This window comes from Aedes albopictus, chromosome 3 (genome assembly GCF_035046485.1).
Source record: "Aedes albopictus strain Foshan chromosome 3, AalbF5, whole genome shotgun sequence".
NCBI classification, from domain to species: Eukaryota; Metazoa; Arthropoda; class Insecta; order Diptera; family Culicidae; genus Aedes; species Aedes albopictus.
Genome location: NC_085138.1, coordinates 339,335,991 through 339,361,652, shown reverse-complemented (window position 1 = coordinate 339,361,652; position 25,662 = coordinate 339,335,991). Strand labels below are relative to the sequence as shown.

The following is a 25,662-nucleotide window of genomic DNA, read 5'->3' as shown; positions in this document are numbered from 1 at the left end:
AGCTTAAGTTTTCAAAACATTCTGCACCATGCCTTCCTCTGCTTGTATGGGTCATATGAATAGGAACCCCAGCAAAGATTGTGAGTGATTTGTAATTAGAGGCTTCATGCTTCATGTATCTTTATTTGAATATGAAGGGTCAGAATGCCGTTGGTAATGGTACGGTCCTATATTCATCCTATTCGAAAAAAAAAAGCAGTTACGGTCCTGTGTTCACTTTTAATACAAAAACAATAATAAGAATATAATGCTTTTGGGATCTATCATTTCTTTTACATATACACAGAAAGCCGCTTATCTACGATACAACTTACTAACAACAGTTTACTCAAGAATTCACTTACTTATCAAGTCTCTGAGCGTCTAGGTCACTTGTTTGTCAAGTTACTCAATAACTCATTAACACATTCATTCAAAACAGTCACTCGCTTACCCATCAACCCATTAATAAACCAACTCACTTATCAAATCACTCGCTTATCATCTTACTCATTTACTCATCAATCCACACACTTACAAAATCTCGCTCGCCAAGTCACTCACTTACTCTTCAATTCACTTACTCGGTTGATCTCTCATCAATTGACATATTGATTGCTTGTTCAGTACCTCCAGCAGTTCGATTTCGATTTTGGTTTAACCCAAAAGTGTTCTTTTTATTTTCTAAATAGGCGATAACTAAGCCACTCACTTACCGAAACACAAATTCAATCAAATTATTGGGATAACATACTGAAATAAAAAAGTGAAACTCATCAACTCACTTACCTATGTACAATATTTCAAGCTTACTTAAATTCTGAAAATTTTCACATATACCAGTCATCCAATTCAGTAACCTCTTTGTCATTATATTGGATCGGCTTTGTCATGCTTCTTGACATTTGAGCCTCTTAAATAAGTTAAAATGTTTATGAGCTCAACGCGCATTGCAGCAATATATGAATTTAGATTGAAACTGTAAATTGCGAAGAAATAACAGTTTTTGTTGAACTGGAAAACAAGTTTCGTTTCAGTTGGAGCGTAATGCCAACATGAAAGAAGAGTTTATACCATGCAGTATTGAAATAGTCATGCTATAAGGTGAAGTAAGTTACTAAAAATGCTTAATGTATCGGTTTTACTTAGAAATTTTATAGTGGGACTGTTATGCGTAGAATTTCAGTAGTGGGACAAACATGCGTAGAAATTCAACAGTGGGACAATTTGACTTGACATGCTTTTCATTGAGTCTTCGAACAAAGTATGTTATTTTTTGATGTTATATGAAAATATACGTAAAAATAGAGCGCCTGGTGCAAAAAAGTCAAAATCGTCAAAAAGTAACATGGGACAACTATGCTTAGAACGGCAGCGTACACATCCTTTCAACAATGTTGTCGGGAGTGATATCTCTACCGCATACTTCCTGCATACTCGACCTTTGCTCCACGAAGCGTGGGCATTCAAAGAGCGCATGCTCCGCGGTCTCGTCGCAGTCTGCACACTCCGGACATGCAGGAGAACCTGTATGTCCGAATCTGTGCAGCTACCACCTAAAGCACCCATAGCCTGACCGAAATCGTGTCAAGTGAAAATTCACCTCGCCATGGGGCCTGCTCGTCCTCTTGGACACGCTCGGTATGAGCCAGTGTGTCCATCTACCCTTGTTGGAGGATTGGTCAATCCCTCTGTCATTTCAACATCGACGATGTTCTGGCAATCCGTCTCGCGCCTCTTGTGCCGCGTCTCGCAAAGCAATCCTCGTCCTCTGACACCATATGTGCTATGGGCATCATACCCGCCAGCACGCATACCGCGTCCTTTGACACCGTACGGTATGCGCTGATGACCCTAATGCCCATCAACCTGAGTGTACTTTCGAGCCGCTCTACGTTTCGCTTGACCTCTAGCGCGCTCGACCATGCAGCAGCGCCATACCGTAGTATGGAGACCGCTACTGTTGCGAGAAGGCTACGCTTACTCGAGGCTATTGCCGAGCTATTTGACATTATCTTCGATAGTGCCATAATCGCCATGCTTGCCCTCTTGCAAGCATATTCCACGTGGCTGCCAAAGTTCAGCTTATCATCGATCATGACTCCTAGTTGCTTCAGTGAGCGCTTGGAGTTGATTGCGCACCCGCCTGTGGTGACCACCGCCTGTTGTTCAGATTTGTGGTTGTTCACCACGACCACCTCCGTCTTGTGGTGTGCGAGGTGTCCAGGTCTGTATGCCTAGGTCTGTATGCCGCTGGGTCGCCGGGTGGCTTCCCGTGTTTGGGCCTTTCGTTTTGGCCATGACTACTCTGTAGGCCGTGTCGTGTTGGCTGCCTGGCAGAGATTTTCGAAACACGCTCATTATAGGCCTCACCTCTATGCGCTCTACCCTTATCGGGTAGCATCCTCCTGTGCATCTCCTCCTCTTTGCATCCTCCTCCTCGCTCCCAGGCAGGACGCTTTGAGCTCTTCGATTTCAGGACACCACCAGTGTACCGGTTTCCGTCCATTTCTGGGTAGCGCACGCCTAGACATCGCGGCATCGCACGCATGGCTTAGAGATCCGACTAGATCTTCACTGGACAGATCGTCGGTGTTAGGCTCCATAAGCAACCTTCCCAAGTAACAATTTCAATTTTATCAAAGTTTTTTAGCGATTTAAAAATCCTAAACATAAAACCATTGAAGCCGACTTGAAAATGCTCTCGAGTTCTTGTATGCCTCAATAAGCCCACGTTCTGCTAATTGGCCCAGTCTTATTAGGGTCTACAGGACTTCGTATGCAAACCGGCTTAGGATTTCGGGTTGTATCATAGTTTTATCAACCTTCTAAATAAAACCATTTTCTGACTTGTCAAATAATTGTTTTGATTATTTTTCACTCTCAATGTTCGATCGTCCGAATAAATTATGCTTGGTTGTTTATCCAGCCATCAATTGGAAAGATGCAGATATGGAATTCAGATTTGTTTTCCTATTTAATACGTGTCAGGAGACATGCCACGGAAAATTTGTGGTGAATGTGACTGTGATAATGACAAAAACTAAGTGCGCCACACAAACTATGCATAATTTGAAAGTTAAATGCATTTAACCTTCCTTTTGCATTACGTTGTCAGCAGCTCGCTGACGTAGTGCACGGTTTGGGTCAAAAATGACCCTAATGCCAAAGGAGGGTTAATATACTCGGTGGAATTGGGTGCAAAAAAGGTTTTTTTGCAATTTCTCATCGTAATAGGCTGTTTTACCTCACGCAAATCTGACAGGAAAAGGCCTACTTTCCCACACTAAATTATCAGTGCTGTAATGGTTCATTACAGCACTGATTTGCGTTGCGTAATGAACCATTACAGCACTGTTTTCAGTTTTCATCAACTTCTTGATGCTTTCTGGACGCAGGTTTGAAAAATTGTGACAACTGCACAGTATAACCTGCTATGATCAGACTTTCTTAAAAATGGCTATGAACATCAGTGTGCAGTTTGATGTAAAAGTTTTGTTAAAAACTATCCTGAAGTGGTAATTTATGAAATTGCAAAAAACGTTGTACGCATCTCGGTGCAGAACTCGATTTTTACAGCACTCGTCGTACTTATCCAACTCGGCAAGCCTCGTTGGATAAGTGTACAACTCGTGCTGTAAAAATCTTCATTCTGCACCTTGTTGCGTAAACTACTATTTCAACACAGCGGAGTTTAAAAGACATTATGTAATTTTTCTGACAAAATGAAATGACGGAAACGTGTTGTATGGTTTAATTTGATCTTAAGCTCATAAAATTGAGTAATGATTTTTCTGTATTTACATAAATTATCCCGGCTAGGCGACATATTTTTCTGATAAAACTCTGTGTTCCTGATGATTCCTCCAATAGGGCTAACCCTCCTGAGGTGGTCATAACTGAGCTCATGATAGAACTAGCGATTTTATCACAGCATTTTTTTGGTTTATGTTACGGCCACGAAATCTTTTGTTGGTTTTATGCATTGCCTCACAGTTTTGTGTATTTGTTTACAAAAAAAAAAATCGCTCCGACATCAACCGCAAATGCAAGTTTTATTGAAATGGCATATAATTAGTAATAAAACCAATTCATGACCACTTGCAAATCTTTAAATGATGATGTTTATAGCAGAAGTTATATGATAGTTTTATGGAACGCCAAAGGTTCAAAGTAAAAAACTACCATATAAAACTAATTTAGAACAACTAGCTTTTTCACATGCTCGTATAAAACCAGGATAAAACATGAATAAACCTTCAAGGCATGCTGATTGTTACTTGGGTTTAGACGAATGACGCCTTATCAAAGTGCGAGGTCAGCCATCCTCGATGGCTGTCGATGACTTTCGGCTGCGTCCTCCTTCCACCATGTTCCACCCTATATCGTACCGCCAGGTGGTCATTGTGCGTGTACCCATCATCGACCCTCCAGTCTGAGCTAGGGTTTCAACTCGGGCTCCAGAAGGTCACGTCAATGATGGTTTCTGCACAGTTCCTACTGTAGGTATTTTTTTCACCTACGTTCGCAATATCCACATTCAGCCTTGCCATGGCTTCGAGTAGTGCCCAGCCTCTCGCGTTAGTCGATCGGCTTCCCCACTCAATCGCCCAGGCGTTGAAGTCTCCACCGATGACCACGGGACTCAGCCCTACTAGCGCGTTTGTTAACGCATCCAGCATTGCTGAGAATTGGTCCATCGGCCACCTGGGTGGGGCATAACAACTACAGTAATACACCCCATTGATCTTCGCTATTGCGTAGCCCTCTTGCGACCTGGAAATTATTTCCTGGATCTGGAAACGACCGGTTGTACAGATCGCCGCAAGCTTAACCTTATCCGCTAACCAATTCCCGTTATCGGGTGGGATGCGGTACGGGCCAGCTAGCAGGGCGATGTCTGTATTTGACTCCGAGACTGACTGCCACAGCAACTGCTGCGCTGCTTCACAGTGGTTCAGGTTTTGCTGTGTAACCTGCATTATCGTTTAGCACTTCGACCTACTCGAGTATGCCTGGGCATTTAAGCCCGCCCGTCATGTGGCCCCTGTTCGCCGTGCAAATCAAGCATTTTGGTGCCGAGTTGCGCTTCCTGGCGAAATGGCCTTCTACTCCGCACTTCCTGCAGAATTTACTGCGATCAGGGCCTTTGCATGCCCAGGACACTGACCAAGCTACCTTGATCTTGCCGACTGCTATCGCCTGGTTCGCCTCCCCTACGGGGAGCTTGAACGTGGCAATCTGCGTACCAGCCGGGCCCTTTCGCAGGTGGATCGATGCACTTGGTACATCTATCTCGCACTGCTGTTTGAGTACGGCTGAGAGCTCCTCTGCGTCGGCGATTTCGTCCAGGTTTTTACATTGGAGAGTTGCCTCCGCTGTTAGAGTAGTGTGCGGTATTTCGGCAGCAGCAAAGCTTCGCGCGCTCGCTTTGCTAGATTTTTGCGATTTGTTTTTCTTCTCTGCGGGGCACCGACGACGGGACGCCAAGCAGTCAGTAGTGTGCGGTAGTTCGGCAGCAGCAAAGTTTCGCGCGCTCGCTTTGCTAGATTTTTGCGATTTGTTTTTCTTCTCTGCGGGACACCGACGACGGGACGCCAAGCAGTCAGTAGTGTGCGGTAGTTCGGCAGCAGCAAAGTTTCGCGCGCTCGCTTTGCTAGATTTTTGCGATTTGTTTTTCTTCTCTGCGGGGCACCGACGACGGGACGTCGGGACGCCAAGCAGTCAGTAGTGTGCGGTATTTCGGCAGCAGCAAAGCTTCGCGCGCTCGCTTTGCTAGATTTTTGCGATTTTTTTTCTTCTCTGCGGGGCACCGACGACGGGACGCCAAGCAGTCAGTAGTGTGCGGTAGTTCGGCAGCAGCAAAGTTTCGCGCGCTCGCTTTGCTAGATTTTTGCGATTTGTTTTTCTTCTCTGCGGGACACCGACGACGGGACGCCAAGCAGTCAGTAGTGTGCGGTAGTTCGGCAGCAGCAAAGTTTCGCGCGCTCGCTTTGCTAGATTTTTGCGATTTTTTTTTCTTCTCTGCGGGGCACCGACGACGGGACGCCAAGCAGTCAGTAGTGTGCGGTAGTTCGGCAGCAGCAAAGTTTCGCGCGCTCGCTTTGCTAGATTTTTGCGATTTTTTTTTCTTCTCTGCGGGGCACCGACGACGGGACGCCAAGCAGTCAGTAGTGTGCGGTAGTTCGGCAGCAGCAAAGCTTCGCGCGCTCGCTTTGCTAGATTTTTGCGATTTGTTTTTCTTCTCTGCGGGGCACCGACGACGGGACGCCAAGCAGTCAGTAGTGTGCGGTAGTTCGGCAGCAGCAAAGTTTCGCGCGCTCGCTTTGCTAGATTTTTGCGATTTGTTTTTCTTCTCTGCGGGGCACCGACGACGGGACGCCAAGCAGTCAGTAGTGTGCGGTAGTTCGGCAGCAGCAAAGTTTCGCGCGCTCGCTTTGCTAGATTTTTGCGATTTGTTTTTCTTCTCTGCGGGGCACCGACGACGGGACGTCGGGACGCCAAGCAGTCAGTAGTGTGCGGTATTTCGGCAGCAGCAAAGCTTCGCGCGCTCGCTTTGCTAGATTTTTGCGATTTTTTTTCTTCTCTGCGGGGCACCGACGACGGGACGCCAAGCAGTCAGTAGTGTGCGGTAGTTCGGCAGCAGCAAAGTTTCGCGCGCTCGCTTTGCTAGATTTTTGCGATTTGTTTTTCTTCTCTGCGGGACACCGACGACGGGACGCCAAGCAGTCAGTAGTGTGCGGTAGTTCGGCAGCAGCAAAGTTTCGCGCGCTCGCTTTGCTAGATTTTTGCGATTTTTTTTTCTTCTCTGCGGGGCACCGACGACGGGACGCCAAGCAGTCAGTAGTGTGCGGTAGTTCGGCAGCAGCAAAGTTTCGCGCGCTCGCTTTGCTAGATTTTTGCGATTTTTTTTTCTTCTCTGCGGGGCACCGACGACGGGACGCCAAGCAGTCAGTAGTGTGCGGTAGTTCGGCAGCAGCAAAGCTTCGCGCGCTCGCTTTGCTAGATTTTTGCGATTTGTTTTTCTTCTCTGCGGGGCACCGACGACGGGACGCCAAGCAGTCAGTAGTGTGCGGTAGTTCGGCAGCAGCAAAGTTTCGCGCGCTCGCTTTGCTAGATTTTTGCGATTTTTTTTTCTTCTCTGCGGGGCACCGACGACGGGACGCCAAGCAGTCAGTAGTGTGCGGTATTTCGGCAGCAGCAAAGCTTCGCGCGCTCGCTTTGCTAGATTTTTGCGATTTGTTTTTCTTCTCTGCGGGGCACCGACGACGGGACGCCAAGCAGTCAGTAGTGTGCGGTAGTTCGGCAGCAGCAAAGTTTCGCGCGCTGGGTTTGCTAGATTTTTGCGATTTTTTTTTCTTCTCTCTGCGGGGCTCCGACGACGGGACGAGTGTGCGCGCACCGTGGTTGAGTCGGTTCCGAATTTTTCGCTTCCCTTCGGCGCTAGTTTCCAATACACTTTTAGTTGATAATAAATATTTTCTTTCATTTTTTGCATTTACACAAAAGAGTGAAAAATGTTAGTTCGGGTTCGCCGGTCGAGAAAAAATCCGGGCGCCGACAAGTGAGTCGCGTTCAGTGTATTTCTGTGTGGAATAGACTAAAGGTTTCTGCTCCCTAGTGGAGTGGAGACGCGCGATAGAATTTTCTTTTTGGCTAGTTCTTGCGTCGAAAAGTGGTCGGTTGTTAACGGCGGTTTGTGTTTATTGATCCATTGTCAAATCATATCACCAACCATAGGTGACTCCCGGACTGACAATGTACCTTACCCTACTAACAAAAAATTCCTTCCTGAGACAAACGTGGAGATGCAGCGATTCGCGGTCTTTTTAACAACGTTTGTCTTACTAACATTCCCTTCCATCCTCGATGACCGTAAGGACGTGGCCGGCGCCGTTATTGACCTTATTAAAGTTGAGAGCTCTCGACCTGTGTACATTGAGAATAGTAAGCTAGTCCCAAGCCCTATTCATTGGTTCCTTGTGCAATTTCGATTGCTCTGGTCAATCACGGAGTAGCAACTACGAATTGTGCGGTCATCTATGCTCATGCTCATGCTCATGGAGAGTTGCCTCCGCTGTTAGAGCTCTTACCTGTACTTTTTATCCAAGTACTTCCTGGGCTAGTGCCTTGTAGGATGCACCTTTCTTGGCCGCATCCTTCATATTCTCTCCAGTCCACAATGGTCGGAAAAAGATAAAGTTCGGCCAAAACTCTTTTTATGTATTTAATCGAAGTTATAGGTTGTCTAGATATGTTATATAGTATTTTTGATGTTTAAAAAGGGGTATTCAAAAATTACGTAACTTCAATAATTTCAAAAACGGTAAAAATCAGTAAACCCCACATTTTTTGCGTTTTTTGTTAGAAAATCAATTTGAATTTAATTAAATGATTATCTTTCGATCAAATCCAATCAAGTTTGTTCAAAACGTGTGAAAAATGTGGGAAGATAAATTTTATTTTAGTCAAAAATGGGAAAATAACGTAAAATATATGAAAAAACATGACCTTTTTAAATAGCTCTAATTTGAAAAACAGCAAATTTCTGCAAAATATTTAAACGTTTTTATGCAGCCCTAAGCATGATGTTTAAGATGTACTATTACTACTGCAGTCCAGGTGCGTCGGATGCTTTTTACATCCGCACCCAGCGGTGAGAGACGATTTTCGCCCCGCATGGCCTTCAGCACCTCGGCGTATGTGTCCGCTTCGGTTTTGAAGACCAGCGCGTCGCTTCTTTCGCGCTTGCGGGCTGGTTTCGTTTTTCTCAACTTCTTTCCCTTTCCAACCGTAATCCAAGGGTTCTCCTTCCCTTGGTCTAGTTGGCTGGCACTCTTCTTGGGATTGGCTTGCTGGGGCTTGGTTTCCCTGCCCCTCGCGCGTTTCGCAACCGGCTTGGCAGCCTGGTTGCTCGCGATGGCTGCACTCTTTTCCTCCCGCTTCGGATTCGCACCCGTTTCTGCTGGGCGCTTCTAGGGCCGTGACTTTTCAGCAGGTTTCGTCCGTGCAGCTTGAGTCGTAGGGCGGCTTGACCGTTCCGCTACGGCCCCGGCGAGCTGCATGGTCTCATGCTGCATTGTCGCGTAACCCGCAAAGAGGAAGCTGTCCGTTTGCGTGGACCGTTCCTCTTTGCTCGCGTCCGCAGCACTTCGTTCCTCTGCCAGCAGATCGAACTCCTTTTTGGCCAGAGCCAACGATTAGCGCAGCTTCAGCAGGCCCTGTTTCAGGTCATTGCTGATGTTGCTTCGACCACTAGTATCAGCTCATCCAGATTTTCGGCCACTACCAACATCTTTGGTAGTCCACTTCTGTTGCATTTCAGCGCCCGCGTGAGGCCTCACCAGTCTTCTGTGCTTCACACAGCTCTCTCACGACTTCAATATGCGTGTGCGAGTCTTATTTTATTCGGCAAAATTTTAGATAACATTTCAATGTAAATGTCTTTCATACACCGTTTTTTGATGGCATGCTTCTGAACTGAGATAGAAGCAAGTGCAAAGCAAAGCAAAGCCAGAAATTTCTCTAAAAATAGCTTCAGGTTTTTTTTAAGAGATTCTAGAGTCTTCTAGATAGAGAGTCCTCTTGGGACTCCACCAAATATTCCATTTGGAAACCTTTCAGGAATTCGTAGTAGGGTTCCTCTAGAAATTCGTGTTGCTTTTCCTCCAGAAGTTTCTGCTGATGTTTTGTCCAGGAATTCCAGGAATTCTTCCTAAACTTCTTTAGGGAATTTCTGAAATAATCCGTTCAGATATTTCCCCAAGTTTTTTTTCAGTCATTTCCCATTAGATAGCTCCAGAAGTTTTTCTTGTGATTCCTTCAGGAACTCATGCTGGGATTCCTAGAGATTTCTTATGCAGATTTTTTTCCAGGAATTTTTTGGATCTATCTAAAAATTGATGTAGACATTTATCCAACAATTTATCCTAGAATTACTCCGTGAATTGATCCAGGAGTTTATCAAGAGATTATCCTATGAATTCTTTCTTTTCTTTTTCTTTACCGGGGATTCATCGTGGGAATTGTCTGGAAATTCATTAGGGATTTCCTAAAAAAAACTATACAAATGCCTTCAGTAATTATTCCAGAGATTACTCAAACAATTTCTCCAGGATTTCTCTATAGATTTCTTTATTTCCTCCAGAAAAACCTCTCAATTTTTTCAGCCCAAAATGCTATTTAAGAGGGACTGACAGACAACATCGAGTCCTCACTGTATCACAATAGTCTTAAAATCTGGACAGATTGCACATTTCATCACCCGACAAACGAGGAAGAAAAGAAGCAGGACAAGTTCAAATGAGAACATAGAGGCAGAATGAGGAAGAAGAAGGCAATACTAAGAAGTGAAAGAAGAAGAATAAGAAAAAAAGGAAAAGATGGAAAAGAAAAGGATTTAGCTTCATACTGTTCTTGTTTAATAAAACTGAAATTGTTGGTGCCAAAATTTTATCGTGAACATTCCTCACCGTAGCAACACGTCGTCAGTCGCGGTCCGTAACTTTACAAATCTCAATCATTCATCTGATCTGATTCGCGAAGAATGGGGCGGATTGTTTAATCAGTTTCAATTACCGAATCGGGTAGGCTGTCCGGCGTAACAGCCGCCGGGTCGCCCTATCGATGATATAGCAGATATCAGCCTAGTAGAAGTTACATCTCGTCTTCGCGCTGTCGTCCTCATCATCAGACCCATTTAAGTAGGTATGATTGCTTGTTGACTCTGTTCTTGGACGGTTGTGTGCAGATTAGGCTCAACACTACACGCTTGTTTGTCAGTTTACCACCGTCTTTGCTGCGACGGTATCAGCATGGAGCGCAAGGGAACGTGGGGTAAGATGCATCCATCGCTAAGAATGCCTATCACACATTTCCTAAGCAGTATAACTTTGTGCACCACATTCCTCTGTGTAAGTAGTGATGTAGAACCATCGTGTCGTCGCGTCCGTCGTCATCATGGGAATGTGAATAATGATGGCGATGATAACTAAATTTTGCACACGTTATCGCGGTCGGTGGCACAGATTTCTCATGGTTGATAGCCGCCGTCGTTTGTATGTTGTTTTTTTTTTATCGCAATCAAATGACTATGAAACAGTGAACATTTATAGTTGAGTAAGCTGTAGATATGGTCGGTGCCCACTGGAATGCTGCGGCCGTTGCGTGCGGAGATGATAAATGGGTGGATGCCTATCTGATCTGATGTTTGCGTAAACATCAACAGATGTTGCATCTTGGGTTGCCTTCGTGCTAGAATATCGAAGCCACACACATCATCAGGATTCTTTTGTTCTCGTCCCATTGAGAAAGAACTTTAGTTAGGGTCTGGGACCATTCGGGCAGGAGCACATATTTTGGGCACTTGCAGCTATAACTCAGTCAATTTCAAACCGATTGACTTGAATTTTTGCACATGGATAAAAACTGTGCCTTTCTGATCGTGTCTCAAAAATCAGGTCAATCGGTTCAAAATTGACTGAGTTAGCAGCAAGTGGTAGTGGCACCAAAACAGGTGCTCCTGCCCAAATGATTCCAGACCCTATGGTAAATATCTACAAGCAATTGCGTTGATGCTACTCAATTGCCAGGTAATCGACAAATTGTCGATCCCATAAAGTTTCTTAAATGGATCCGAATTCGATCCCAGACTCAATCAGCATGGGTTGGCCAGAGCCCCTTCTCATAGTAAAATCAGCCTAAATTGAGTAATTTTATGTTACTTTCGTTAATAATAATAGGCCGCTTATAAGCTGAACCGAGTGCGCCCAGAAAATTAGATTTTTTCACCATCTGGTGGCTGGTTGAACTGAATTTCACGCCTATTATAACGATATGTGTAAGGGAATGCAATGGCGTTCAGGCTGAAGCGAACTACGGGCCGAATCGAAGCCATACCGTATGTTAATTCAAAAAGCCTTATTGTGATAAAAGTATAATTTGATTAAACTTCAAACCATGCCTTAATAGAAAAATTTTGGCTGCGAAATATTTTTACAGAAATCTAAATTTTGCATGCTAGGGACCACAGCTAAGCGTTAATGCTCACGTCTTTAGGACAAAGGTATGCTGAAAGGGGTCTCCAGTTAGCCTAGTGGTTAAGGCTATGCATGCCTGCAATGGCAGGCAAAGGAAGCCCTTCAATTAATAACTGTGGAAGTGCTCTAAGAACACTAAGTTGAAGAGAAGCAGGCTAAGTTCCAATGCCAACGTCGAGCCATAACAAATAAGAAGAAGAAGAAGAAGAATGCTCAATTATTTGTGAGTTCATTCCCTATAATATAAGTTTAGAAAAAAAAAACTTTACTAAGTACATAATGAAAGCTTAGCTTCGTCAAGTCAAGTGTCAGCCTGAATGTCATTTCGTGTGGCATATTTTCACATGTATTCTGTTTTAGTCAAAATGAAAATATGTGCAGACTCAAAAACAGCTGTTAGGGTTACGTTCACGTTAATAGTCAAAAAGAAAAAAAAAACTAGAAGTTGCACTAGACATATCACAGACAAAACTGAATCCAGTTTGTTTGATTTTTCTACTTTTGCGCTAAAAAAAATCTCCCCCAAGCAAGCTTGAAGAGATGTAGTGGTGATCTCATAGAGCACCGGTGTTAAGCAAATTTTTCAAATTCCAAGCAGAGCGCTCGAGCAAAGTTTATGTAATGAAAACATATTATAACAACTTGATGACAAGAATGCTCATGACATTAGGTAGAACACATAGATAAATTCCTAGAGAAATGTCAAGAAAAATTTACAGCAGGAATTCCTAGTGCAACCAGCTGGATCACTCCCATAAAAATTTTTTGAAGAAACTTATGAATAAAAAATAAATAAAAACTCATACGAGATTGCTTGTGGTAACCGAGCAAGTCTCTTTTTTTCTCAGTCGAATGTTTTGCTGCACATTTGTCGCACTTGAAATCCGTTACTAAACTCATTTCGAGTGCGACGGATGTGCAGCAAAGCGCAGTTTTGAAAACATTCGACTGAGAAAAAACGGAGATTTGTTTGGTTATCATACCACTCGAAAGAATTTCCCAATAAAATTCTGAACTTACATTAACAAAATTCTAGCGGAAAGTAGAACCGAATTTCTACATGCACTGTCTAGTCTTGGCTAGTCTACACATACACTGAATCTTGGAAAATAATAAAATCGACTACTTCTATATTTTTTCTTGTCATTATATTAATACTTGCAACACATCGAAGATAATCAAGCATTAGATATTCTTGCCATCCGCAAAACACATAAATTGGCCGAATTTCGTGAAGATCGTACCCCGGCTGTCGAGCCGCATAACACCTTCCAGAGCGATGTTGAATAGTAGGCAGGAAAGCTCATCACCTTGTCGTAGTTCCCATCGAGATTCGAATGAACTGGATAGTTCGACATTGATTTTTCATTTGGGCTTAACCGACATTTTCGAGTTCTCTTCACCGATCCTCTCTTTGTGTTGTCACATAATTTGTATTGAGTTTTCCAAATATTTTTTGGTTGAAATGCGAAGAAGACAACCACGTGTTGCTATAGAAACAAAAAGAATAACGATTTTGATTGTTTTGATCAAGTTATTAGCGAAAGAGAGAGTCGACGAAGAGAAATCGATCAAGTCAGTTAGGCCCTTATGAAAAATCATTGTCGAGTTCACCCAAAACCCTTACGCTGTTCTGCACATCGTCCATCGTTGTCCTTATCAATCTGGTAAACTTCCCGGGCAAGCTGTTCTCGTCCATGATTTTCCATAGCTCTGTGCGGTCGATACTGTCGTATGCCACCTTGAAGTCGATGGTGCGTTGGGACCTGGTATTCACGGCATTTCTGGATGATTTGTCGTACGGTGAAGATCTAGTCCGTTGTCGACCGGCCGTCGATGAAACCGGCTTGGTAACTCACGATCACGATCAATTCTGACTATACATGTCAATGGTTGCTCCTCCGTGATTGATCTGAACAGGTACCAATTGCACTGAGATCCAACTGAATAAGGGGCTGGGACATTCCACTTATTCTCAAAGTGCAATTTTAGCAGCTCATGCATATTTGATCAATAACGGCGCCGGCCAAGTCAGCTGGGAAGGGAAAGGAATGTTAAAGTGTACTGGTTGTTGCTACTAGAGACCAAGAGCACTCTGCGTCCCCACAACCCGCACGGACTGGGGTATTTGTTAGACGGAAAGGATGGGAGATCTGGGAGTCACCGTTGGGTCGGTGATGCGATCCATGGATAGGGGTTATTTATAGTGTTCGTGATAGATTGTGTGGTGAATAAGGTGAGGTCAAGCGGCACAGCACGCTTTGGTTGCATAACTTATAGGCGTTATATATACACTGTGCTGTGAGTAGAAGTTGGAAGGGAGGGAAACGACTTTTTTTCAATTCGTTTCTGGTTCTAGCGATGGCTATGAACATATGAATATTCATGAGTTGTATATGTAGAGAAAAGAGAGCGAGAGAAAGATACAAAGTAGGATGAAAAGGACGGGCCAGGGTTTGAACCCATGACCTTCTGCATACGAATCAGAAGCGGTAGCCACTAGACCACCAAGCCCGCTCGATGAAACCGGCTTGGTAACTTCCCACGAACTCATTTACTTTAGGTGGAAGACGACAGAAGATGATCTGGGATAGCACTTTGTAGGCGGCATTCAAAATGGTGATCGCTCGAAAGTTCTCACACATTAACTTGTCGCCTTTCTTGTGGATGGGACCGATTATCCCTTCCTTCCACTCCTCCGGTAGCTGGTCGGTTTCCCAGATTTTGACTATACTATCCGGTGCAGACAGGTGGCCAACTTTTCCGGGCCCATCTTGATGAGTTCTGCTGCGATATCGTCCTTACCAGCCGCTTTGTTGTTTTTGAGCTGGTGGATGGCATCCTCAACTTCCCTCAGCATGGGAGTTGATTCGTTTCCGTCCTCTGCTGCACCAATATAGTCATTTCTTCCACTGCCTTGGTCCTCCGTGCCTACATTCTCTTCGCCATTCAGGTGCTCGTCGAAGTGCTGCTTCCACCTTTCGATTACCTCACGTTTGTCCGTCAGGAGGCTCCCGTCCTTATCCCTGCAGTTTTCGGCTTGTGGCACGAAGCATTTGCGGGATGCGTTGAGCTTCATGTAGAACTTACGTGTTTTTTTTTGTGAACGGCACAGCCGTTCCATTTCCTCGCACTCCACTTCTTCCAGGCAGCGCTTTTTCTCTCGGAAAAGACGGGTAGACATTCCTATATCTGTCAATTTCTCGATTTTTGCTTAGGCTAACCAAGCCAAGTGAGAATTACAACGTTTGATTGTTTTGCCATTCATGCACACAATAGAAACACGTGTTTGATGAACAAATTGGGAATTGAATTATGAAAAGAATGTAATGGCAATCTGGAAGTGATCCTAATATTTACTGAAATCGTATAACTGTATCTTTCGATGTAGTGAACGGAGTTCAATCAATTCAATACAAATCAAAGTACCGTAATTCAATGGCGACTGTCAAAATTTCAAACAAATTTGTTCACTAGAAACCGAGCACCGTATAGCTAAACATGGTAATTTTGTATGATACACGACTGGTGGTCCTTATTGTTTTTATTAAACCTGGTTTACAATTCAATGCTTCTTTCTTATTAACCGCATTCATTCTTAAGCTTTTAATAAATTCGATTTTTTAAAGTTTTCTTTGATAAGTATTTTTTTAGTAATCTTCTTGCATAGCTCCGGTTTACCGAGTCTACGAATAATTTCTCGTATTAGTTCGCGAGAACAGGTCTTGCCTCTAGGCATTTGAGATGGAGCCAAAGGGGCTTCCAGGAAGTTCTCAGAGAGCACAAAAACAGGAGATTCCAAGTGTCTTCAGGGGCGCTGAAGGGGATTGTTTCAGGAGCCTTAAGGCACAAAACATAAGTGGAACTTCATAGTCAAAACGAAGGAAAAAGATGCACCCTTCTTCCAGCACGCGGCACTGGTATATCTAGTATAGAAGGCATCAAATTGTTATTGTTAATGGTAAACAAAAACCATCTGATCCCAGCAGTAGTCCAGTTTTAGCAGAAACACACAGCTGGGACATGCACAAAACTTGCTGCTGGCAACTTACTTACTCAAAAATGATCCAAAATGATCAAAATCTACACAATAACACATCCACGTATGTACCACATATCGCTTTCCGATTTTTATTTGAGACTGGAAAAAAGTATTCTAGACCAAAGTTTACAAAGTTTCATCACATTTTATGTTTCATTATAATTTCCACGTACTGCCAGTCTAGATCTTTGAAGTCTTTGTTTTACATGCAGACATTGAAAAATGGTATACACGTTGAAAAGCGGTGTGGCGGTAATGGTATAAGGTATAACGCATTTGACATTTCGGTGCCCTCTATACCAGTACACGCAATCGAAAAGGCTTTATCTTTTAGAGCCAGAGTTCCAGTTATGTTATGTTCCTAAGGGTATTCCGACTGGTTTCATTGGCTTTTCAATGGGGTTACGGAGATTTCTATGACGTTTCTATAGTATTACGGGAGTTTCAGGGACTTTGAAGAGATTTAAGGGCAATTCAGGGGGGGTGTCTCAGGAGCCTTTAAAGGGCGTAACATGAGGTTTCAGGGGCGTAACATGGGGTATCAGGGGCGTTTCAGGTAGTTTCATGTACGCTTTAAGAGCGTTAGCATTTCGAAGGAGTGTTAAGGGATATTCAGAAGCGTTTCTGGAGTCTTAAAGGCATTCCAAAAGGTTTCGAGGGCCCCAGAAAACCTGTGGGACCTGCTGAAGCTCTCTGAGACCCTCTGAACTCCCTGGGAGCCCTTGAAACTCGCCTGGAATCCCCATGAAAAGGCTCTGAGACCCCCAGAAGCCCTGAGACCTCCTGGTACTATCTGAAACCTTGCTGAGACTTCCAAGTACCCCTCTGAAACGCCCTTGAAACGCCTCTGAGATCCCCTTAAACTTCCCTGACATCCCCTAGAACACCCCTTGAACCCCCTCAAACTCCTTGAAACGCCCCTGAGACTCCTCAAATGCTCCTGGAACGCCCCTGAGACCCCCTGAAACCCCTTAACATTCCCTAGAACACCCCTTGAACCCCTCAGACTTCTTGGAACACTCTAGGACCTCTATATACCCCCGGATACCCCCTGAAACGTCCCTGAAACCACCTGAAGCACCCAAAATACCATCTTAAGCTCCGTCGAAACTCCATGAGACCGCTTAGAAGCCCCTGGAATCCTTGTGGACCCCCTTAAACACTCCTGAGATCCGTTGAACGCCCTTGAGACCTTCAGATACCCCCTGAAACCCCTTTAAATAGCCTGATCATACGTCCCATATCAAGTCCCATATGTAACGGGACAGTACCGTTTTATGACCTTCTAGGGATATCCGAAGTATTATGGAAAAGGTAAAATGTCCCGTATTTTACGGAAGACAAATTGAGATTTGAATTATGAAAAGAAATCCACGCACTCCGGTGCGGTGAGCACATGTTCTGTTGTGCACATGGATGTCAAAGCATTTTCTACAGTGTAATTTTCCACATGGCTTGGTCAGCCAAAGCAATATCAAGAAATTGACAAAAAAGTTAAGTTGAATTTGTTATGGTTTTATTTTTTTCTTGCTCATTTGATGAAACAGTAAAGTAACTGTCCAGTTGAACAAAAATGATTTATAGTACAAAAAAATCGAGTAGTTTAATAAGTACTTTGCAGCACTTTTATTTAAATGCTCAACAAGCTTAAAATATTATTTGTGAGATATTAAGCCATGAATTTGTATGAAATTAGTGTAATATTCTTCAGCAATTCTACAGAAAGAATGAACAAAGGAAGCCCGTAATTTTTAGGCTCAAACCACGAAGGAAATTATAAGGTCATGCCAAAACGATTTTTAATTATCAATCGCTTTGGCATAACCTTTTAATTTCCTTTCATTCAAATAACATTCAAATAATATGATTAGCTGGATGCTTACCAAGTAACAATCAACATGCCTTGAAGGTTTATTCATGTTTTATCCTGGTTTTGGACGAGCATGTGAAAAAGCTATACAGACTTGCAAGTAGTCATGAATTGATTTTATCACTTATTTATATACCATTTCATTAAAACTTACATTTGCGGTGGTTGTCGGAAAGATTTTTTTTATAAACAAATATACAAAACTGTGAGGCAATGTTTAAAACCAACAAAAGATTTCGTGGCCGGGACATAGACCAAGAAATGCTGTGATAAAACCGTTTTAGATCTATCATGAGCTCAGTTATGACCACCTCAGAAGGCTTAGCCCTACTGGAGAAATCATCAGGAACACAGAGTTTTATCAGAAAAATATGTCGCCTAGCCGGGATGATTTATGTAAATACAGAAAAGTTATTACTCAATTTTATGATTTCACGTACAGCTTAAGATCAAACTTCGATTCAATACGGTTCCGTCATTTTATTTCAGAAAAAAAATACATAATGTCTTTGATACTCCGCTATATTGAAAAAACCTTGTTTTCATCCAATTCCACCGAGTAAATTAAATGCATTTAACTTCCAATTAATGCACAGTTGCAAGCATAATTTATTCTGACGATCGAACATTGATAGTAAAATATATACAAAACAAATATGTGATAAGTCAGAAGATGGATTTATTAATGTTGTATCGGGGATACGGTAAAACTATAATACAACCCGAAATCCTAAGCTGGTTTGCATACGAAGTCCTGTAGATCATAATAAGATTGGACCAACTATCCAGAACATCCCAAGTAACAATGAATGCTGAACAGTGAGAGTATTAGCTGAACATTGGCTGGTAAATGGTGCCAATGACTGAAAACAATGACAGCTGAATATTGGTCTGAAGTATAGCTTGTTCAACCTCTTAAATCTGCAATACATAAATGGTTGAATAGCATATTCTTCATCTGTGTAACCAGCTTTAAAACATAAACCAGTCTGCAGAATTAATCATCTGTTATTTAACGATTAATCAAATAATTTTTGACAGCTGACCCAAGAAAGTTTTCGTAGTGTCCTCATCGCATCTCCAGCCTGAATGCAGACTTAGTTCAACTAGTGTTCTTGATTATTCAGACACAACAAGTGATGCTCTCGTTCTCGGGGATCTGTATACAATTGTGTGTGGTGTAGATGCTAAGGTCCTCCTCTCCTCTTCTTGGCGTAACGTCCTCACTGGGACAAAGCCTGATTCTCAGCTTAGTGTTCTATGAGCACGTCCACAGTTTTTAACTGAGAGCTTCCTCTGCCAATGACCATTTTGCATGTGTATATCGTGTGGCAGGCACGAAGATACTCTATGCCCAAGGAAGTCAAGGAAATTTCCTTTACGAAAAGATCCTGGACCGAATGGGAATCGAACCCGTCACCCTCAGCATGGTCATGCTGAATACCCGTGCGTTTACCGCCTCGGCTATATGGGCCGAGATGCTAAGGTCAGTGACTATAAATGAGGATGTTCGAGTCCAATTCCCTGTTTCTCACATAAATTAGTTTATACATTCCAATACATCTCTTCTGGGAATGAAGCCGCAAATAATGAAATTAAGCTCACGAAATTGTTTTTCCAAATTTTTAATCACTATAAATAAATTTGATTGATACATATTAGGCCTTAAATCAGCCTTTCAAAGAACCTCCAATCAGCTAAAGATTGAATAAAATCACCAAAATTAGATGTTTAGGAGCTGATTAGAGGATTATACCTCTTGTGCCCAGCTTTTTTTTTCAAATGAAGGCTGCTTCAAAATAGTTGGAAAAACGTTTGTACAGCCTGAAATTGTTACCTGTGATGGGCCGTAGCAGGCATATAAGAGCTCGAGAGGACTTTCAAGTCGGCATCAATGGTTTTATGGTTAGGGTTTTTGAATCGCTAAAAAAAAACTACGATAAAATCAAAATTGTTACATACTTGGGATTGGCCTGCAAATGTAGCTCGTAGCTTGCCTACTCGCAGTGAGCCCTGAGTTGTATTTTCAGACCGATGCAGATCGATCGATTATCTTCAGATTTGTGCTCGAGAAGATGTGAGGCCTTAACGCTTTGGAGCCAGATTACTTTGCCACCTCCACTTCGCTGGTCTCGAACACGTTTTTTATAATCAGTTTCAGCTAAAATTCAAAATTTGTAGCCGAATGTACGTTATTGTTATAAACATTTTTAAGACCACGTATCATCTCTAGTTCCTCTGCGTGCTCTCACGAACGCCCAAAACCGTCCATCCTCCAGTCGGATTTCCTTCCGTTTTGGCGCAGTCTTTATATAAATTTAATCAAGCACGACGTCAGTGCTTCTCATGTCTCGTCCACCCGGCGCGAGCGATGTTTGCTTTTCCCTCATTGAATTAAATTGGTCAATCAACTCACCGCAGTCATCATCATGTGGAGCTCAATCCTCAACCGCTACTGCCTCGTCCCCACAACGATTTCATAGGATGGGATTTAGTGGGGCATGTACGCGACCAAGTGGTACTGCTATCAGCTGTTTTGCTCGATTGTGGTTTGCTTCGGTTCGACACTATACACCATATCACACAACAACCCTTTGATCGCGTTCGGTATGTTTCCACATTGCACAGCACTTTTCTCTTCGTTTCTCGTCAAATCAAAATCACTTCAAAACCCCGCCTGCGCAAGCTTATTGGCAAACTCTACAGTCTACAGCGTTCCTCTCGAGCGGACGATTCTAATTTTACACACACGCCATCCATCCGTAAACAAAATCACAAACAGCACGAGACTAAATTCGGAACAAAACGAGAATCAACCGGTGGTGAACATTCCTGTTCCGCTGCGCTGTCTGTCTGCCGAAATACAAGTTTTTGTCTCTCTCGTCACACGAGCCGCACTTTGCGCGATTATGTCGTAGGCGTCGAGAATCGTGGAAATACTGGCCACCAAGCTGCGTAAAAGTTCTGTGTTTTAAATGCTCAAATACGCGCGGCGTCCAAGCCACATAAGCGAGTCGGCCGGAACCATGTGGTGGCGTGGCTGGCGCTGATTGTTGCGCGCGCGCAATGTTCAAGATAAGCGAGCGACGACTTTTGTTTCGCTTCAGGGGAAACAAACCGCGTGAATCAAACCGCTTCCGACACTTGTTGCCCAAAGACTGAGCAGCGCAGCACAGCAGCAGCAGCAGCGAACAAGCGAGTGCGGATTGGTCGAATTCGTGGTTGGATGAGCGACGACGCTGTGCGAAACCATCAACAGGCGTCGCGGACGCCGGTGGTAGCGTCCGGTGGCGGCGTCGTGTTGTTGATGCGAATGCGGCTTGTTCGGCCACGTGCGAGAGCTCAACGCGACCGGGCGCGAAATTGGCGTCGTTCGCGCGGGACGCGTTGTTCGTTGACTGTGACTGAGAGACTCAGAGAGAATGGAGGAGGCACGCTTAAAACCGCTTATTTCAAATTGTGTTCATCTTGGAATTACTTCTATAGCCTTCAAAATGTTATTTAATATCTACTTAACAACTTTTTTAGATTAAAGCAAATCAAGCCTAACTTTACCAAACACCGTATCTAACAAAATTCATGAACGGAGAAAAACGAATGGGAAGTTCGCTGTTCCCATAGCAACTCATACATTGAACATTTTAGGAACGTGAAAAATCCGGGTATTTTTTCACAAATCACCCCCAAAGATGAGTGATACAAGTAGTCCTTAACGAAATTCAGCGCCTCATGTGAAAATAGCAGTTTACGCAACAAGGTGCAGAATAAAGATTTTTTTGCAATTTCTCATCGTAATAGGCTGTTTTACCTCATGCAAATCTGACAGGAAAAGGCCTACTTTCCCACACCAAATTAACAGTGTTGTAATGGTTCATTACAGCACTGATTTGCGTTGCGTAATGAACCATTACAGCACTGTTTTCAGTTTTGGTCAACTTCTTGATGCTTTGTGGATGCAGTTTTGAAAAATTGTGACAACTGCACAGTATAACCTGTTATGTTCAGATTTTCTTAAACATGGCTATGCACATCAGTGTGCAGTTTGATGAAAAAATTTTGTTAAAAACTATCCTCAAGGGTAATTTATGAAATTGCAAAAAACGTTGTACGCAACTCGGTGCAGAACTCGATTTTTACAGCACTCGTCGTAATTATCCAACTCGGCAAGCCTCGTTGGATAAATGTACGACTCGTGCTGTAAAAATCGTCATTCTGCACCTTGTTGCGTAAACTACTATTACAGCTCGAGCATGCATGAGCATGAGCATGAGCATGAGCATAGATGAACGCACAATTCGTAGTTACTACTCCGTGATTGACTAGAGCAATCGAAATTGCACAAGGAACCAATGAATAGGGCTTGGGACTAGCTTACTATTCTCAATGTACACAGTTCGAGAGCTCTCAACTTTAATAGGGTCAATAACGGCGCCGGCCACGTCCTTAGGGTCAATAATAGTAGTTTACGCAACAAGGTGCAGAATGACGATTTTTACAGCACGAGTCGTACATTTATCCAACGAGGCTTGCCGAGTTGGATAATTACGACCAGTGCTGTAAAAATCGAGTTCTGCACCAAGTTGCGTACAACGTTTTTTGCAAGTTCATAAATTATTGAGTATTTTACAGCTTAATAGACTAAATATTGTGCAAATATTTTTTGCACAGTGATTATTTGCACACCTCACTGAACACCTACACTTGCTCACGGTTACCCCGACAACAACTTCTTTTCTCATTGTTATTATTTTGGAAGAGAATTTGATTCGCATCGTATTTATCAACTGTATCACCACAGTTTCTTGAACAATTCATTAGAGCTGGCGAAGAAACCAATCTGGGTGTATGTGTAGGGCGGTTGTGATACAAAGGATAATGTGTACTGCTTGTCGCACTTTCTGAACCCCCGGCCACAGTTAGAAAGCTGGAAAAGGAGGGAAATTAGTCCGTACGGACAGGGCACGACAGGGATGAATTAGGAACTCCGTGTTCACAAGATGGCTCGCAGAACGAGTAGGGAAAACCCGAGTTAAAACCGGCTATTGTGTTGGCCGGCGAAATAATTGTCTCCAACGCATTTTCAAATACCCGCCTTGCACCGACCAGTCCCCACATACGTTGTCCCTCCCAACGCCCAAACTCCACCAGCCGTCCTGCAGACTCCAAACCCCAGTCTCCACCCCGACGTGTCCCTTAATATTCGATCTCCTTACCACAATCATGAACCCAGTAGCCACCCAACTGCAATCCACCCGCTGAGACCGTAGGCCATAAAAACACAACTATCCACACTATCCATTATTTCGTCTTACAACCCGGTCTAGAACCTGCGTAGCCGATCTGCTGATATCTTAACTATCCCTTAATATCTGTTGTAGTCAAACAAGGTCAATCCGAAAACTAGCTCGATGAAGGCCATTTTAGGCTAGATATTTTGTGAGTTCGTCTCACTTGTTTAGATAAAATGTCAAACATTTGATGCATACGCCTACTAATATTAGTGAGTGTGCAAATTGTATCTCACTACAGTCGACTCTCCACATGTCGATGTTCTACATCTCGATATCTCTCCCTATCTCGATGGTTTGGTCGGTCCCTTCAATCTGCATACATTTTACCGTTCTACATGTCGATACCTCCTTATCTTGATATCTCTCTATCTCGATGTGATCTCGTTCGTTTTTGCTCTAGATTTTCTCTCCATATGTCGATATGCCCGTTTTAACAGGTTGCTAGATTTTATTTCTTAGGTGAAAAACATTCTGGGGCAGCGAAGCGACATTTGTTTGTTGACGGTTTTTCCCAAGGAATTGGCATCCCTATCCCTCCAATGCAATGTTTTCGTAGCCAGCATAACAGCGGCTCAAGCGTAGGGCTCAAGCTGACAACCTATCTTTCAACACAGCAGCATAATTTCAATGCGGGGTAAGAAAACAAGAAGACCATAACAGTCCCCTGGTTTTTCCTAGTTACGGACGATTTTTCAATCTAGTGTGCATTTCAAATTGGTTCTTGGATTCGATCTCTCCCTATCTCGATGGTCCCTTCAATATCGAGATGTAGAGAGTCAACTGTATTGCGGATTTTTAGAAAAATTTCCATTCTCCGGTAGCCGCCGAGTTCTACCGCAGCTGTCAAAGTCCTACCGCAGGCTTGAAAATTATCCTATCATTGAAACTGAAGGCCAAATCAAAGCATGCTTGCAAGGTGAATTGAACTGAAAAACCAACAACAAACAATGATCATCGACGTCGTATCCAAGGCTATCCAAGGCATCGCTTGAGGATAGTTTTTACCAAACTTTTTCATCAAACTGCACAGAAAAAAATATTCATGTAAAATTCAGTGAAAAATCATGCACATAAAGGGAATGCTAGAGTTAGTGCATATTTACATGAGATATCATGTAAAATTACGTTACGTTCGTGTAAATTTCCGCTAATAGTCGCGTAACCGGTTGGTGTCCATGATGGTTTGTAACCGCGATAGTTGGCGGAAATTTACACGATGGTAATGTAATTTTACATTATATCTCATGTAAAAGTGCACTAACTCTAGCATTCCCTTTATGTGCATGATTTCTCGCTGAATTTTAATTACATATTTTTTTCTGTGTGCATACTGATGCTCATAGCCATGTTTAAGAAAATTTGATCAAAGCAGGTTTTACTGTGCAGTTGTCACAATTTTTCAAAACTGCGTCCAGAAAGCATCAAGAAGTTGATCAAAACTGAAAACATTGCTGTAATGGTTCATTACGCAACGCAAATCAGTGCTGTAATGAACCATTACAGCACTGTTAATTTGGTGTGGGAAAGTAGGCCTTTTCCTGTTAGATTTGCGTGAGGTAAAACAGCCTATTACGATGAGAAATTGCAAAAAGATTTTTACAGCACGAGTCGTGCATTTATCCAACGAGACTTGCCGAGTTGGATAATTACGACGAGTGCTGGAAAAATCGAGTTCTGCACCGAGTTACGTACAACGTTTTTTGCAATTTAATAAATTACCGCTTGAGGATAGTTTCAACAAAATGTTTCATCAAACTGCACACTGATGTTCATAGCCATGTTTAAGAAAGTCTGTTCATAACAGGTTATACTGTACATTTATCACATTTTTTCAGACCTGCGTCCAGAAATCACCTAGAAGTTGATCAAAACTGAAAACAGTGCTGTAATGGTTCATTACGCAACGCAAATCAGTGCTGTAATGAACCATTACAGCACTGTTAATTTGGTGTGGGAAAGTAGGCCTTTTCCTGTCAGATTTGCGTGAGGTAAAACAGCCTATTACGATGAGAAATTGCAAAAACTCTTTTTTGTTTACATGTGTTACATACGATGTTTGGTGAAGTTAGGCTTGAAATCAGATGTAAAATGGAGCCTGCAAAGCCAGTAAAGTCAAGAGTAAAGTCAAAGGAAATGCGTGGAAAACGACGATTTTCCACGTTTGGGAAGATCATCTAATTAGAAGCGCACGAAATTTAAGCGATTCAGCGTGTATTGACGAAAACCTATTAACTAACACGCGCCTCCAGCCTCGTGCAAAGAAAAGGCGACATTCGAGGAGATTTGAGCATTTTCGTATATTAATGGATCTTTGAGGTATTTCATTAGCTTGTTCATTAGGGAGCTTCCATTAATGACGTAGCATTTTAGAGCTACGTTTATGTGACGAACCATATCTGAAAGAAACCTAGGAGAAATTCATAGAGGAATCCAAGCAGGAAT

At 43.1% G+C, this 25,662-nt stretch overlaps 2 protein-coding genes across 3 annotated transcripts in view; one reads left to right on the top strand and one right to left on the bottom strand.

Moving 5' to 3' along the window:
• The window catches only part of LOC109424714 (calcium/manganese antiporter SLC30A10), a 131,321-nt gene extending 110,223 nt beyond the window's left edge, over positions 1-21,098 (bottom strand). The window contains exon 1 of the mRNA XM_029865244.2: positions 20,346-21,098. The gene's annotated coding sequence lies outside the window, so the exon portion shown is untranslated. The remainder of the gene's footprint in view (positions 1-20,345) is intronic.
• Positions 1-25,662, top strand: part of LOC109424709 (sphingolipid delta(4)-desaturase DES1) — a 429,300-nt gene that overhangs the window by 231,734 nt on the left and 171,904 nt on the right. The gene's annotated exons all lie outside the window — the stretch shown is intronic.